General features: G+C 50.2%; 1 non-coding gene across 1 annotated transcript; it reads left to right on the top strand.

The window, feature by feature from the left end:
- Positions 1-219: 219 nt before the first annotated feature.
- Positions 220-326, top strand: LOC116157565 (U6 spliceosomal RNA). Its single transcript, XR_004141695.1, has one exon. It is a non-coding gene; the product is annotated as a U6 spliceosomal RNA (small nuclear RNA).
- The last annotated feature ends 13668 nt before the right edge of the window (positions 327-13994 follow it).

A 13994-nucleotide genomic window follows, 5' to 3' on the forward strand; every position in this document is an offset into this window, starting at 1 on the left:
CAGGAGTGGACACTGGAAGTTCACCCCACACCCAGGCAAACTTTGTCACAAATTATCACGTGACCCGTCTGTTCTTCAAAGGGCCTGTTTGTCTTCCCCCTAAACTGCCCCTCCCCTACAAGAGGGTATATAAGCTCTCAAATCTCCTCTCCTTTCTGGATATTCACTTTTTTCCCTGTGATGTCCCCATCCACGTAATGTTAAAAATCAGTGAATGCCGTGCTCACTTCAGCAGCACATATACTAAAACTGGAACCACACAGAGAAAATTAGCATGGCCCCTGCGCAAGGATGGCACGCACATTTGTGAAGCGTTCCATATTTAAAAAAAAAAATCAATGAATGTGTGTATCTTTCCTCCTGTTAATCTGCCTGTTGTAAGTTTATTTCACAGCTATTGAACCTAGGAGGGTACAGGGAGAGTCTTTCCTCTCCTACATCCTCATCCATTCATTCTTTCATCAAATATTTATTGAGTGTCTACCATGCCAAGTCGTATGCTAAGTATTAGAGATACCACTGAAAATGGAACAGGGGTCAGGCCTCAGGAAGCAGAGCGGAGGGACCAGACACTAAGCCAGCAGCTGCAGGGAGCACTCTGCCTGTTCCCCAGGATCCTGGCCCGTCTGGGTGGACTGAGGGAGGGAGGGCATTCTGAGTGACTAAGGAGATTTCTGGGAAAAACCATTCATCCATGGCAATTTCTCAGCACCTATGGGAGGGGCACTTTCGGGGACAACACGGCTCTGTGTCCTGAGAGTGCCAGCAATTTTTTAAGCACAGGGTCTTCAGTTCTTCATATTATTATGCCTTAGATGCTCTGCAGCAGACAGTGTGGAAACAGAAACTCAGAGAGATGAGTTTGCTCCTCTAAATCCCTCAGGAAGAAGAGCTGGAAGCAAACCTCAGGTCTGTCTGACTCAAGAGCCCTTTTTTTAATAGCTAGCCCATCATAGCCCTAGAGAGATAGATGGGCTTCATGGAAGGAGCTGGTAAAAACTGACAGGGCAATTTCACTAGCGTCTCAGGGGGGCACTGTACACACCAGGGGCCACCAGCAGAGCTGGCGGCTGGGGGCTGCCGGTGTCGGCACTGGCGGGAGGGGGCTTTGGGGCATCTGTGGAAGATGGTGCTGGGGACCTCAGCAATTGGGGGCGGCAGCCAGCAGTCACCTCGTGGCACAACAGTGGAAGCAGAGAAAATGAACAAGGTGGCCACTGAGTTGCTCAGCCTGTACTTCTAGCTAAGCTGGTCTTATGGCCACCACGCTCCCCTCCCTGCACCCTTTTTCTGAGAATAACTTAGCCTTTTACCCTAAGGGTCTTGAAAGAAGGTCATGGACTGAACCCCAAGAAAATGGGCAGACCCTCCTAAATTCCTCCATAACAACAGCAAGTTCTCATCAAGATGAAAGGAATGTCGCCCCTGCTCACACCCTGACTGTTATCACCCTCCTGTTCCCATTTTCCTGTAAAGCCCCAGGACCTTTACCCCAAGACGGGCTCCCAGTCTCTAAGGCATCAGCCTGCCGCGCCTGCCTTTGCCTGGCACAGCAACAAAGCTGTTCTTTTCTATCCCTCCCAGACTCTGCCTCTGACTCTCAGTTTGGCTATCGGGGTACAGAGGCCAGTTTTTTGGCAACCATAGCTGACATTTATTGGACACTGTATAAGTACTTAATATGGATTAACTTATTTAATGTTTACAACAACTCCTATTTTTAAAGATTAGGAAACCGAGGCCCAGAGAGCTAAGGTAACATTCTCAAGTCACACACCTGCCACACGGGGCGCCCAGATTTGAACCCAGGTGCGGTGACTGCGGGGCTGGCGTGCTCAGGCGCCGTGCTCCAGCGCTGTGCTCCGCTGCCTGTCCTAGGTGCCTATAAGGGACTTTATACTCTTGAAGTGTTTACTTTACTGGTAGGGTGCCCAAGGAAGAAGCGGGCTACTGTCTGGATCGCAAAAATGGCCACAATACTCTGTGACTCGTTCCTTCAGGAGTTAAAGGCCGTTTCCCCACTCTTGAGTCTGGCCTGGCCTCGTGACTTGCTCTGACCAGAGAACGTGGCAGAAACGAGGGTGGCCAGTGCCAAGCCTGGGCCTCAAGAAGCCTTGTGGCTTCTGCTTTCTTCCATCCCAGGACCCCTGCAGCTGCAGCAAGAAGCTGGGGGTAGGCTTGCCTCTGCTGGGCAATGAGAGGTTCACGGCCCTGTCGCCCTTTCACCCCAGCTGCCAGCCTGCTAACCCCCAGATGTGTGAGTGAGGTTGTCCCAAACCACCCAGGGACCTGCCAGCTCACCACAGACACATACCCAAGCCCAGCAGAGCCAGGCTAGAAACTGCCCAGCTGACTTGCAGAGTCAGGCGCACTAAAAGTGTGTTTCTTGTTTTAAGCCTCTGGGTGGCTTGTTGTGTAGCAATAAATACAGCAGAAAATGCCTCAGAGAGATGGAAGGTATGAAGTTGGAGGAATTCCCACCAGACAGTAGGAATAAGTGGAAACCCTTTCGGCAGGGAAAAGAGATTCAGAGGAAGAACAGTGGGGGTTGCGGGGAGGGGGAAACCGGCCTGGTTCCTCAGAAACCCAGCACCCTCACCTCTTCCGGCTTGCACCAGATGGGGGAGTGGCCATACTCTCCTGGAGAGAAACTCCAGATAGAAAAGAAACAAGCAGGCGTACTCTGCTGCCTGTGGGAAGGGCGTCCCTAGCCAGCTCGAGGTGGCCGCCTCTTGGCAGACACAGGGTGTCGCCTGTGGGGCAGAGAGAGGCTCCGAGACAGTCCTGTGCACCCGGGATCCTGTGTGCTGTGGACGGGCTCCAGCTGCTCCCATTGGAGCAGCCCTGACTCAGACAACACGCTGCGTGAGCCTCAACTCCAGTAGCAGCTGTGAGAGTGAGGAGCGGGAAGAGGAGAAACTTTTAGGATGTACCAGGGACAAGAAATCTTGGAGCAAATGGAAATGAAAGGAATGGCCACTGAGGGTGGGGCAGCCTAAAATAACACAGCTGTTCAGAGTACAAAAGAATGCCCCCAGAACTAATAGGGGAAAAAAAGATTCTATGATACTTACTAAATGTCATCACTGTATAAAATGTACATCTTATGGTATAATAATGCCTTTTGGTGATGACGCTGTTATCTTTTGACATTGCCTGCTACCTGCCCTTGTTTTAAAGGGTTACCCTTCCTTGAGGCATTTGAGTTTTACAAAGAATAAAAGCCCGAAGGTAAGGGATGACGCTGTATTCACAGAATTTGAGGCAGCCATTGAGAGTGGAACAAGGGTTTTTCTTTTATGTTGGCTCATTCTTGGGGTTCTTGGCCTAGGCACCAGCCCCAGAACCGCAAAAATCATCTCTCAGGACCTTGGCGTCGCACACCTTGAATTCCCTTCCCCCCAAATTGTCCCAATGTTTCTCACACTTGGGGAAGCGGCTCTCTCCGCTCCGGATCGTGGAGGGTGGGGGCGGCCGATCCCCCATGCGGCCGCCAGAGGGCGCTGCTCCGTCGCCCGGGGCTTGCGGCCGCCTTGGGCGTGTGGCCTGGCGTGGGCATTTTTGTGTTGTTTAAATGCCAGCATTGATTGCTCACTCCTTTCTCTAACATGTTTCTAATTTACCGGGTATCTCTTCTACGTGAAAAACTTAAGAAATAAAAAAGAAATGCATATTTAACTTTAGTTCCAGGGTGAGCAAAAGGGGTTTGACACCGAATGCAGTTTTGTTCCAGAAACCTCTGGGACTGGGGCAGAGCAGCCAACAAGGGCTCCCCAGACGCTACTTCCCGGTTAGGACAGAGGCACGTGAGAACAAACTCACCCTCGGCCCTGGAAATGCTCTTGCTAGCAACCAACAAGCCCGCAGCTTCCCGCCCCAGAAGACGGGTTTGTTTCCGGCCAAGTTCAGGAGGAGCTGGTGGCCGAGGAGGGCGCCGGGCGGGACGGCCGAGTGGCCACCCGCGGCCCGAACGCGGCCCCGAGCGGGCTACCGGCCCGACTTCCCGCCTTGCCGGGGGCGGGCGCGGCGCGGGGGGCGGCGCCCGGGGAGCAGACGCGCGGACCGCGGATGGGGAGGGGGACGCGGAAGGAGGAACAGGGCGGGCGCTCGGGGCAGCAGTACCCGCACACGGTGAAGGCAGGGGCAGGAGGACGAGGAGGGGAGCAGAGGGGGAGTCCTGCCTGATGGGAGTGGCGGGGACGGTCCCTTGGGCTTGGGTGGAAGCTTGACCACCACAAAGAGAAGTCATCAGCAAAGAAACCTAAAGACGCGTTTGGTCTCTGGGAGGGAGAGCGCCAAATCCCGGGGTGGGGGCTGGGGTGGGAGCCTGGGGGGAGTGTCGGACTGACGGCTAGGTTGTTGTTCAGACCGGAAAAAAAAAATTCCCTGTCTCCTGGGGAGATTTCTCAGTCACTTTTCTCCTGCAGGAAGCTGCTTCTTGTTGGAGCCTCCTGGGATTGGCAGAGTTAAAATCCTTTAACCCAGGATGCCTTGGGCCTTTTGTTCCGCTCTGACAATGGAATTGGGTGGAGGGGGCTGGGAAGGCAAGGAGCTGGGTCTGGGGTGTATCCGTGGGGTGGGAGCCTGATGAAGCTGTGTTTAGTCACAGGGTGAAAAAAAGCAATTTGGTTGTGTGTGTGTGTGTGTGTGTGTGTGTGTGTGTGTGTGTGTGCGCGCGCGCGCGCGGGTGTAAGGTGTTAGGAAGCCGAAGACACAGGGCACCAGCTCGTTAACACGTGTATGAGTACCTGCCGTGCAGCTCAGCAAACCCTTAATTACCCAGGGAGACCTTCCAAAACTGGGAACTCAATATGAGTCCCTAGAAGGTTGGATAAATGGGTTTTTCTTGCACCTCGATCCAAGGGGACAGATCTCCAGCTCCCCTAGGCTCCCACATTATTCTAGATGTCTTTGTCTTCTAAAATTCTGTGCTCCCATGCGACAGCATTTAGTTAAGGACACTCAGAAATGTATACCCTTCAACCATATTAATTATCTTAAAATCTTCGTTTGAACATACCTCCTTGAGTCATAATTGTCAGCAGCATCCACTAATTCAAAGGACTTGGGGTGACAGTCTTCAAGCCCTCCCACCATGCAGACTTTGCTCCTCCCACTCCCTAGTGCATCCTCTCCTTAGAAAGCATGGCCCCTCAGGGTCCCTTGGTGTATCTTGAATTCACCAGCCTCCCTATCTCTGGCCCTGCGGTTGCCTTCCTGGGAAACACTCCCCATCTAGTTGGTTATTTACTTCTCCATTCACTTCTGGCCTCAGTCAGTCAACATGCATTTACTGAGAGCCCCTTATGTGCAAGGCATGTTCTGGCCCTGGAATTATATCAGAGACCAAGACAAATACCTGCCCTTAAGGATTTTATGGCCTAATAGAAGAGAATAAAGCCAAACAATTTCACATGTTGATACAGAGCTAATCAATGTGATGGAATTGTGGTGGGAATGGGAGGCTTTTGGGTACTGCTTTATTTAGCCAGGGAAGGTCTCTTTGAAACCTCTTGGGCAGGAAGGAGGTGGCCATGTGAAGATGTGGGAAGAATACTCCAAGCAGAAGGGGTGTAAGCGCAGAATCCCTGATGCAGGAATGCACTTGCTAAGTTCAGGAGACAACGTGAAGGTCACTGTTGTTGGACCAATGTGAACAAGGAGATTTCAAGGGCTCTGGAGACACAGGCAAGGATTAGACCATCACTTCCTCATGGGCCAAAATAAGGAGTGTGGGTTTTATTTTGGTTGCAGTGGGAAAACTTTGGAGGATTTTAAGCCAGGAGAGAAGAGATTCCATTTACCCTTTAGAAAGGTCACTCTGGCTGCTTGGCAGAGCATGGACTAGGAACATAGAACAATGAAGATGTGATTGCAGAAGTCCTGGCAAGAGGAGGTCAAAGCAGGATTGTGGCTATGGCGATGGTGAGGTTTCTGGACCAATGACAGAAGAGTCAAGGATGACACCTCCATTTGTAGGATAACTGAGTGGACAGGATGCCCATGTCAGAGGGGAGGGGTGGGTAGATCAGCAATTCTGTTTTGGCCATGCCAAGACCTGTCAGATGTCAGGTGAATGTGTGAGGACAGGTTTGAGTTTGGAGTTCAGGGGCATCTCCTTCGGATTTAAATTTGAGATCCAGCATACAGATGGTGTTCAAAGCTGTGGATCTGGATAATTCCACTTAGGGAAAGAGTAAAGCTAGAAGAGAGAAGGATGAGACTGCAGCCACTCCAACATTTAGAGATCTGATAGAGGAAAAGCGAGCAGAGGAGACTGAGATGAAAAAATGTGTGAAGTTAGAAAAAACCAGAAAGATGGTGATTCTAAGGATTCAGTTTCTAAGGAAACTGAGCAAAGGAAGTGTTTCAAGAAGGAGGATGTATCAATCTGCTATTGCTAGGTAACAAACAGCCACAAAAATTTCAATGGCATACAACAGTAAATATTTGTTTTACTCATGCATCTATGGCCCAGCTGGGGCTCAGCAGCTGATGCTGACCTTGTCTGGGCAGCTGTCAGATACACATCCCTCATCATCCTTGCACCACTAGGCCAGTGAGGGCAGGTTGTTCAATGGTGATAACATTGGCACAAATAGGGAGGCAGGTGGAAATGCCTCTTAAGGCCTAGGCTTAGAATTGGTGCCATATCACTTCCTCCTCCTTTCATGGGCCAAAATGGGTCACTGAGCCATGTCCAAAGTCAAGGGGCAAGAATGTATACTCCACCTCTAGTGCAAAGAGGGACTTCAGAGTCACACAGAATAAGAACTCAGGGAGGAGTGGCAAGAATTAGGTCTAATAATTCAGTCTACCACAGAATGGTCAAACATGTTCAATGCCAAAGGGGAGACCAGGTGAAATGGGGACTATGAACTGGCCACTAATCTAGTTAAGATACAGGTCACTGGCATCCTCTTAAGAGCTATTACAAGGGAATGGCAAGGATAAAAGGCCAGCTGGAGTGGGTGGAGGTGAGAATGGGAGTTGGGGAAGAGAAGTGTGAGTTTTTGGACAACTCTCCCACGAACATTCGCTCTGCAGAGGGGCAGAAAAATAGTGCATTGCCTGAAGGAGTCAGGAGGCTAAGGCTAATATGTTTTTAAATTGATGGATATTAGTAGAGTAAAGAGGAAGAAAATGATGATGCATGAAAGAAAGGAAATATTTGCGCTGTTGGAAGGCGAAAGGGCCCAGGCCGCAGATAGGCGGAGGGAACGCAGAGCTGCAAGCGTTCTGGTGGCTTTGGTGGGAGGAAGAACAGGTAGTTCTTCTGTCTGTGCCTATTTTCTCTATTAAGGATAGTCGAGGCCAGACTGAAAGAGGAAGGAGTGTTGAAAATATGCAGAAGAGGAGAAAGTGTGACGTTGTTGCCCATGGAGAGAAAGGAGGAATTTTCTAAGAAACACTGGTCGTAGCATTACCCAGAAATTCAAATGTACACTGAAAATGTATGGCCATAAATTTGATAGGAGTCCATCCAGAGTAGCTGGCTAATTTTCTTCAGCAGTGTGCAACTGCTTCATTGCAGGCGTGAAGTAAGCAGTTGGATTTAACCACAGTTGGGTTTTTGCCAGGTGAATGCAATGGAGAGAGACTGGGTTAAGAGTGTTTGCAAGGGAGATATGCACTGATGGCCCAGTACCCCAGGGAGGGGTGGGGGGGGAAGTTGGCCACACCTGGCCCCTTTGTGGAAGCTTCCCAGATTACCTGGGGGGAGAGGAGGGGAGTGGAACGGGGGACAGGGAAGACTTCCTTTTCTAGGAACCCCTAAACTCTGGTTGCTCATGTTTCTCAGTTAGGCCTTATCTACTTCCTGATGTCTTCAGCGTTCTTCTTCCTCCTGGATTTCCTCAATTAGACGCAAGTTTGGGCAGAACCCCAGCTATGCCATTTTGCACGCGCTCAAGTCCAGCACAGCACCTGACACGTAATGTGCGCTTCACAAATGTTTGTTGCTAGAGTTGGATACAAAAGCAGTAATGGTTTCCCTTTAAGGCCAAGAATGGGGCCCATCCTAGGGGGAGGGGGTCCTTCTGCCCGAGGCTCCCGCCCCCACCCCCAACCCGGGCCAGCTGCCGTGGCCGCCCCTCCCCCTCCCCCCGCAGCCGCTTGATCCAAGTAACCCGACTCCTGGGCCCGCTCCCCCTCCCGACCCAGGGCTCAGTGGCCAATGGCCGTGGCCGGAGCCTCCGCTGGGAGCCGCGGGGCCCTCCCGGCGCCACCCTGGCCAGGCTGCAGCTGGGGCACCGGGAGCGAAGGCCTGCCCGTCTGCGGGGCGGGCCTCCCGCTCCCGCTCCCAGCCTGTGCTCTCCGTGCCCTGCGTGCTGTGCCGTCCGCCCCCGCCCAGCCCAGCCCAGCCACACCCGCTCTCTGCCCCAAGCCTGGGAGGCCCCGAGGCTATGCCAAGGGACTGGCCCATCAGCGCAAACCGGGGCCTCCAGAAGGACAAGTCGGGTCCCATCCCCAGCCCAGGAGTCAGGACACTTGTGTTCTTGGAGGTTTTGACTGACTGAAAGACCTTGGGCAGTCGTGGAATTTCTGGGCCTCAGTGTCCTCATCTGTGCATGAGGCTAGTTCCTGTCCCTCAGAGTGGGGTGGTGTGCGGGCCCAACCAGATGAAAACAGTGCAGGCCCTCCTATGTTAGCCAGATGATGGGCCAAACCCAAGTCATCGGGACCTGTCACCACCTGCCCTGCAGCAGGTGAGAACTGCAGCTCCTCCCACCCACCAACCTATGCACCATCCAGGGACTTCCCTGGGTTCCAAGGAAGCGCCTAACACAACTTTCCTTAACCCCCCCAGTCAGGGTGCAGCTCCTCACTCCCAAGGCAGAGGTCAGCTGGTGGGGTTTAGCAACTCTGGGGGAAGGGAGTGAGAAATATACGCTGGGCTGGAAGGATGGAGCACAGGCAGGGCGCCTTTCCAACTGCCTATCTTATCTCCTGTACGCTTATTAGAGAGAAAGAAGTGTAAAGAACAAACTCTCACCAACAATGCACTTTTCCTCCTCGCATGATGGCAACGACACACGCCTGAGCCTGACGATTGCCTGCCACAGGCTACAAATACGCAAGTGTTTGTCTGTGTACCTTTGATCCTGGTCGCTCAAAAAAAGCAAACAAGAGCTCAGGAAGTACATTATGGTCTGAAAAAAGAGGAAGAGAAGACGTCTTTGTCAAAGATGCATTATTTTAACATTCACAGCTTTCGCACACTATGGCAGGGCATGGGTCACCTACCGAGATGAGGACACGTTGGGAGTCCCCTGAGTTCTATGCTTCAATGTCCAGGTCCTGAACAGGCTCCTAAGTTGGCTTCTGAAACCTACAGCCTTGGCTCACACGCTTTCTCCACACTGGGCTGGCAAACCTCGGGCACCTTGCCTGGGGCACAGTGGTACATGGTGAACTTTCTTTCTTCCCTGGCACTTGGACTTCAGGGCCGGCACCCCAACTTCTGCCCCAGGTGAATCCAAAGGTAGGGTGTGATCGACAAGTCTAAGAGGGGGTCCTTAAGCAGAGAGGGGGAGAGGCGTCCACCAGCCCAGGCCTAATGTTCTGCAGGCTTCCTGAATTCACTTGCTTCCAGACCCTTTCAGCCTTGCCAAGCCCTGTGTGAAAGATCAGAACAGCTGGAAATTTCTAGCAGGAGAGCGCCAGGTGCTGAACAGGTCCTAGTCTGACTTAGAAACAGTTAGGAGCCAGGGCTGTTTGGGGTTGGCATTCTTGCTTTTTCCAGACAGGCAGGAAATGCTGGCTTTTGGAAGGCAGTGCCACCCCCGAGCCTGGGCTGGAGCTGCAATAAACCCTGTAGGGCTGAGGACTGAAACTGGGAGCCTCCTCCCTCCTAAGACTCAGGACAGACGACACAAAAGCCCTCCTCTGCTGGCCAAGCAGAAGGGGACGGGCTAACCGGGCAGGGCCAGGACCGTCACCCAGTCAGCCAGGCGGCTGCAAATGAAACACAGGCCTCGAAGACTCCGACAGGCACTCAATCTTTCCCAGAGCCAAGAAATCCTGGCTAGAAACTTGACTACGGAGCAAGGCAAGGCACCGGGAAATACTTGAAACCAGGCGAGACCCCGGGTGATGTTGGACTCCTGACAAACAGGGGCTGAGCCAATGCTTTCCCCCGGCCTGGCCCAGACACAAAAATTGAGCTGGCCAGAGAGGACCCAGGGGATGTGGCAGAAGAGCCTGGGAGGGACCCAGCAGGAATGGGGGTCGTTTTCACCCTGCTCAGACCCCAGAGCTCTCACACGGCAAGTCTGCAGAGGGGAGAGGTCTCGCTTGGCTTCACTCAAGGCCAAGGTCACTCAGATCCTCTGGAGGCTCTCACAAGGGGCTCTGGAAACTCCAGCGTGGCAGCGTGGAGTTGCCAACACGCAGTGGCCAGGCTGCAGGGGTCAGTTTCCAGAAGGGGAGTTTGTGGGGGCAGCTTCTGAGGGTGGCCAGCACCCCCACCACTGCCCAGACCAGCCCAGCCCCAGGCTGCGGAGGGACTGACCTTGGCCCTCGGGACAAGCTCAGCCCTTACACCACAGGCCGTAACCTTACTTTAAATGAATCTGCACAGTAGCGTGTTATGGGTAATATTTATAAACCCACTAAGGAATGTTCTTTTATTCATATTTCTTGTTAATATGTGAAGGAAGGGTTACTTTTTAAATGTTCTAAAATTAAAGAAAAATTATCTTGTGTTGAGGTTGGATTCGCGGTCTCAATTCTCTTTATCCTTTGCTGGATCTTGAAAAACAAAGAATAAAAGAAAAAAAAAATAAAAAGAAATATGCCACAGCATGAAGGCTTCTTGTTTAAAAAAAAAAAAAAAGCTTTCTCAATATAAAACTAGAACATGCTCTATAAAAAGAATTTCAGTCAAAAAGTATAAAGAAGAGTGCAAAATATCACCTATTAATCCCACCACCCAGCAATAGTCCTGATACCATTCGGTATATTTTTCTGTATGCCTCTGCGTATTTTCTTTGCATGCAGATATATGTTTACATGAGACACAATTACTATTATTGGGGGAGGGTCTAGCTCAAGTGGTAGAGCGCATACTTAGCATGCACGAGGTCCTGGGTTCAATCCCCAGTACCTCCTCTAAGAATAAATAAATCTAATTACTGCCTTCCCCCCAGTAAAAAATGATAATTAAAATAATACAATAATAAATAAAATCATTATTATTATTATTTATTATTATTAATATCGGAGTGTCTTAGCTTCCTTCCTCACCTTGCCCACTGAAGAAAATCCTGAATTTGCCTCTCTGGTTTCCCCTTACTTGTCTCTTCTAGAGAGAGGAAGAGTTATTGCTTGCTGAGAAGAGCTAAATTGATCTACACAGTAAAGGAATGCAGTGGGCGGCGTCATGTCCAGAGGAGGGAAGAGCCTTATGGACTAGAATTCAGTAGTGTTCAGACTGAAGCACATTCGAGGCTGTTGGGGAGAAATGGCTGTTACGAGGACTCAGAGAGTAAACAGATGAGCCAGGATAATCTTCAAGGATCAGACTGTAAAGAAGTACCCAGGAAAAAAAACACACACACACACACAAAATGGAATTATGTCAAATGAAAACACGAGACAATGTAGAAAGTGCTCCAAAGCCAAAACAAGAATGAACTAAGCAGCCAAATACTGTACCACTGAATTACAACCTAAAGTATAAAATAACTTCAGGTGTTGACACTAGTGAAATAAATGATTAGAAAGAAAAAAAAAGACACAGAGGGCACAGGGAATAGAGGGCTTGGAGGACTGGGCTTCTGAGATGGGCTCTTATGACCTAGAACCCTCTTAATGTTCTCCTGGAAATGTAATTAAACAATGGAATTTATTTTGCATTAATTTTGGCCATTAAGCTGTGTGTGAAGTCCACGTAGAGACTGAAACTTATGGTCTCCCCTCTCATTTACAAGGGTGACATTTTTTAAATATGGAGTCATACTACGTTTCCTTTTTATATCCTTTTTTTTTTTAAATTAAATTTCATGGTCAAGTCAATAAATGGAGATATTTGTTATCCTTTTAAACAGCAGCATGACTGCCCTTTCTTTACCGTAACTTATTTAACCCACCCCTGTTGATGATCATTTATGTTATTCCGTGTTCACTGTTATCAACAGTCACCCAGAGGCTAACCCTTTGTGTGTATACTTTTGCACTCTTGCTGGATTTATCCTTAGGATATATTTCTAAAAGTATAACTACAGGGTCAAAAGAGAAGAACATTCAAATTGTAGTGCACAATGCCATGTTGCTCTCTGTAAAGACTGAACAAATTAAAATGACCACCTACAGGGCTGGATTCTGCCCCTAAATGTGGTACTGCTGGCAAGGGAGGTCCCAGTGGGCCAAGGGAGCAAAGATACTTTGGGAAGGAGCTGCGCTGTGGCACAGGGTTGGGGGAAAAGGGAGGGTCTTCCGGGGAAAATGGAGAGAAAGCCAGTGAAGGGTCTATGGAAGTTACTTTCGCTACCCAGCATCTTTCCCTTGAGGGAATCACCCTTCCCCTTCCACAGTACTCTGTTCGGCCTACGACCTTTGGGTAGTGCCAACCTCACACATTCTCCCAGACCGCCATCCTGAGCTGGCTGCAGGGGTGGCCATATGACTGGAGCCAGATCAGTTAGAGGTCTCCAGACCCTGGTCAGGGTGATTGGTCCAACCCAGGAAGAAGTCTTTCTTGCTCACTGAGCAACATGGGACACCAGAACTGGCAGGGGCCCTCTCCTCCTATCCTGTGAGGGCTGCCGAGATAAAAGAGATGCTGAGAGAAGAAGAAAAAACCTCAGTAGCTTTGCAGAGCCCCAGGACTCAGCCAGGTCTGAAGCCAGCAGGGTTCATCCTGAACTTTTGTTTACAACAAAAATGTCTCCCTCTCCCAAATTGTCATTAGATTTTATTTTTTAAGCATTTTTTTTTAATGGAGGTAAATTTCACATAACATAAAATAAACCATTAACCATTAACCATTTCAATGTGCACAGTTTAGTGGCATTGAGTACAGTCACAATACTGTGCAACCGTTGCCTCTATCCAATTCCAGGACATTCCCATCACCCCAAAAGGAAACCCCGTACCTGTCAAGCAGTCCCTCCCTATTCCCTCCCCATCTCGGGAAGTTTCATATAAATAGAGTCATACAGCATGTGACCTTTTGCATCTGGTTGCTTTCACTTAGCATGATGCTTTTTCACTGTCTAATTCCACTGACTAACATTCCACTGTAAGGATATACGTACCACATTTTGTTTGTCCATTCTGATGAACACTTGAGTTGCTTCTACCTTTCGGCTATTACGGATAGCGGTGCTATGAACACTCATGTCTAAGTATTTGTATGAATATCTGTTTTCAGTTCATCGAGATGTATACGAAGGAGTGGAATTGCTGAGTCCTATGGTAATTCTAAGCCCATACGTTCCTTTTCTAGTTTAAGCCAATGTGGAGAGAGTTTCTTTTCTGGGCAACCAGAGGTGTCTTGACTTACTCAGGCTTCAAAAGACAAACCCAGCCTGGCCAAAATGGGGAGCAGTGAGGAAAGTGGCCTGAAAAGAGTGGGCAAGGAGCAGCGGAGACGTGGGAAACAGAGCAGGGAGGAAGAACAGTCTCGAATGGGTGTGCCACATGACAAAGTCTTTTCTGGACAAGCAGCAGGGCCACATTGTCTGGAAGGCCCACAGAAAAGAGGAATCTTGGAGCAGCTACTTTGGCAACCCAGTCTGTGAGAGGAAATGCCCCTCTTTCCTCTTTTTATTCCTCCCGCCCCCTTCCTGCCAACGCCTGTGCAGGATGCACGGTCCGGGTGGGAAAGAACACATTTTCTTTCTTCAAGGAGAAGGGTTTGTTTCACTCTGTGCCTCCCACAGCTCTGCCAGGGATCAGTTTTCTCCATTGTGATGAGCCACAGGTCTGCCCCTGGGACCACGTTTGAGAGTGGCCAGCCACCTTCAGACCTGTCCACTCTGGGCAGGGAG

Source organism: Camelus dromedarius, chromosome 15 (assembly GCF_036321535.1).
Source record: "Camelus dromedarius isolate mCamDro1 chromosome 15, mCamDro1.pat, whole genome shotgun sequence".
NCBI lineage: Eukaryota > Metazoa > Chordata > Mammalia > Artiodactyla > Camelidae > Camelus > Camelus dromedarius.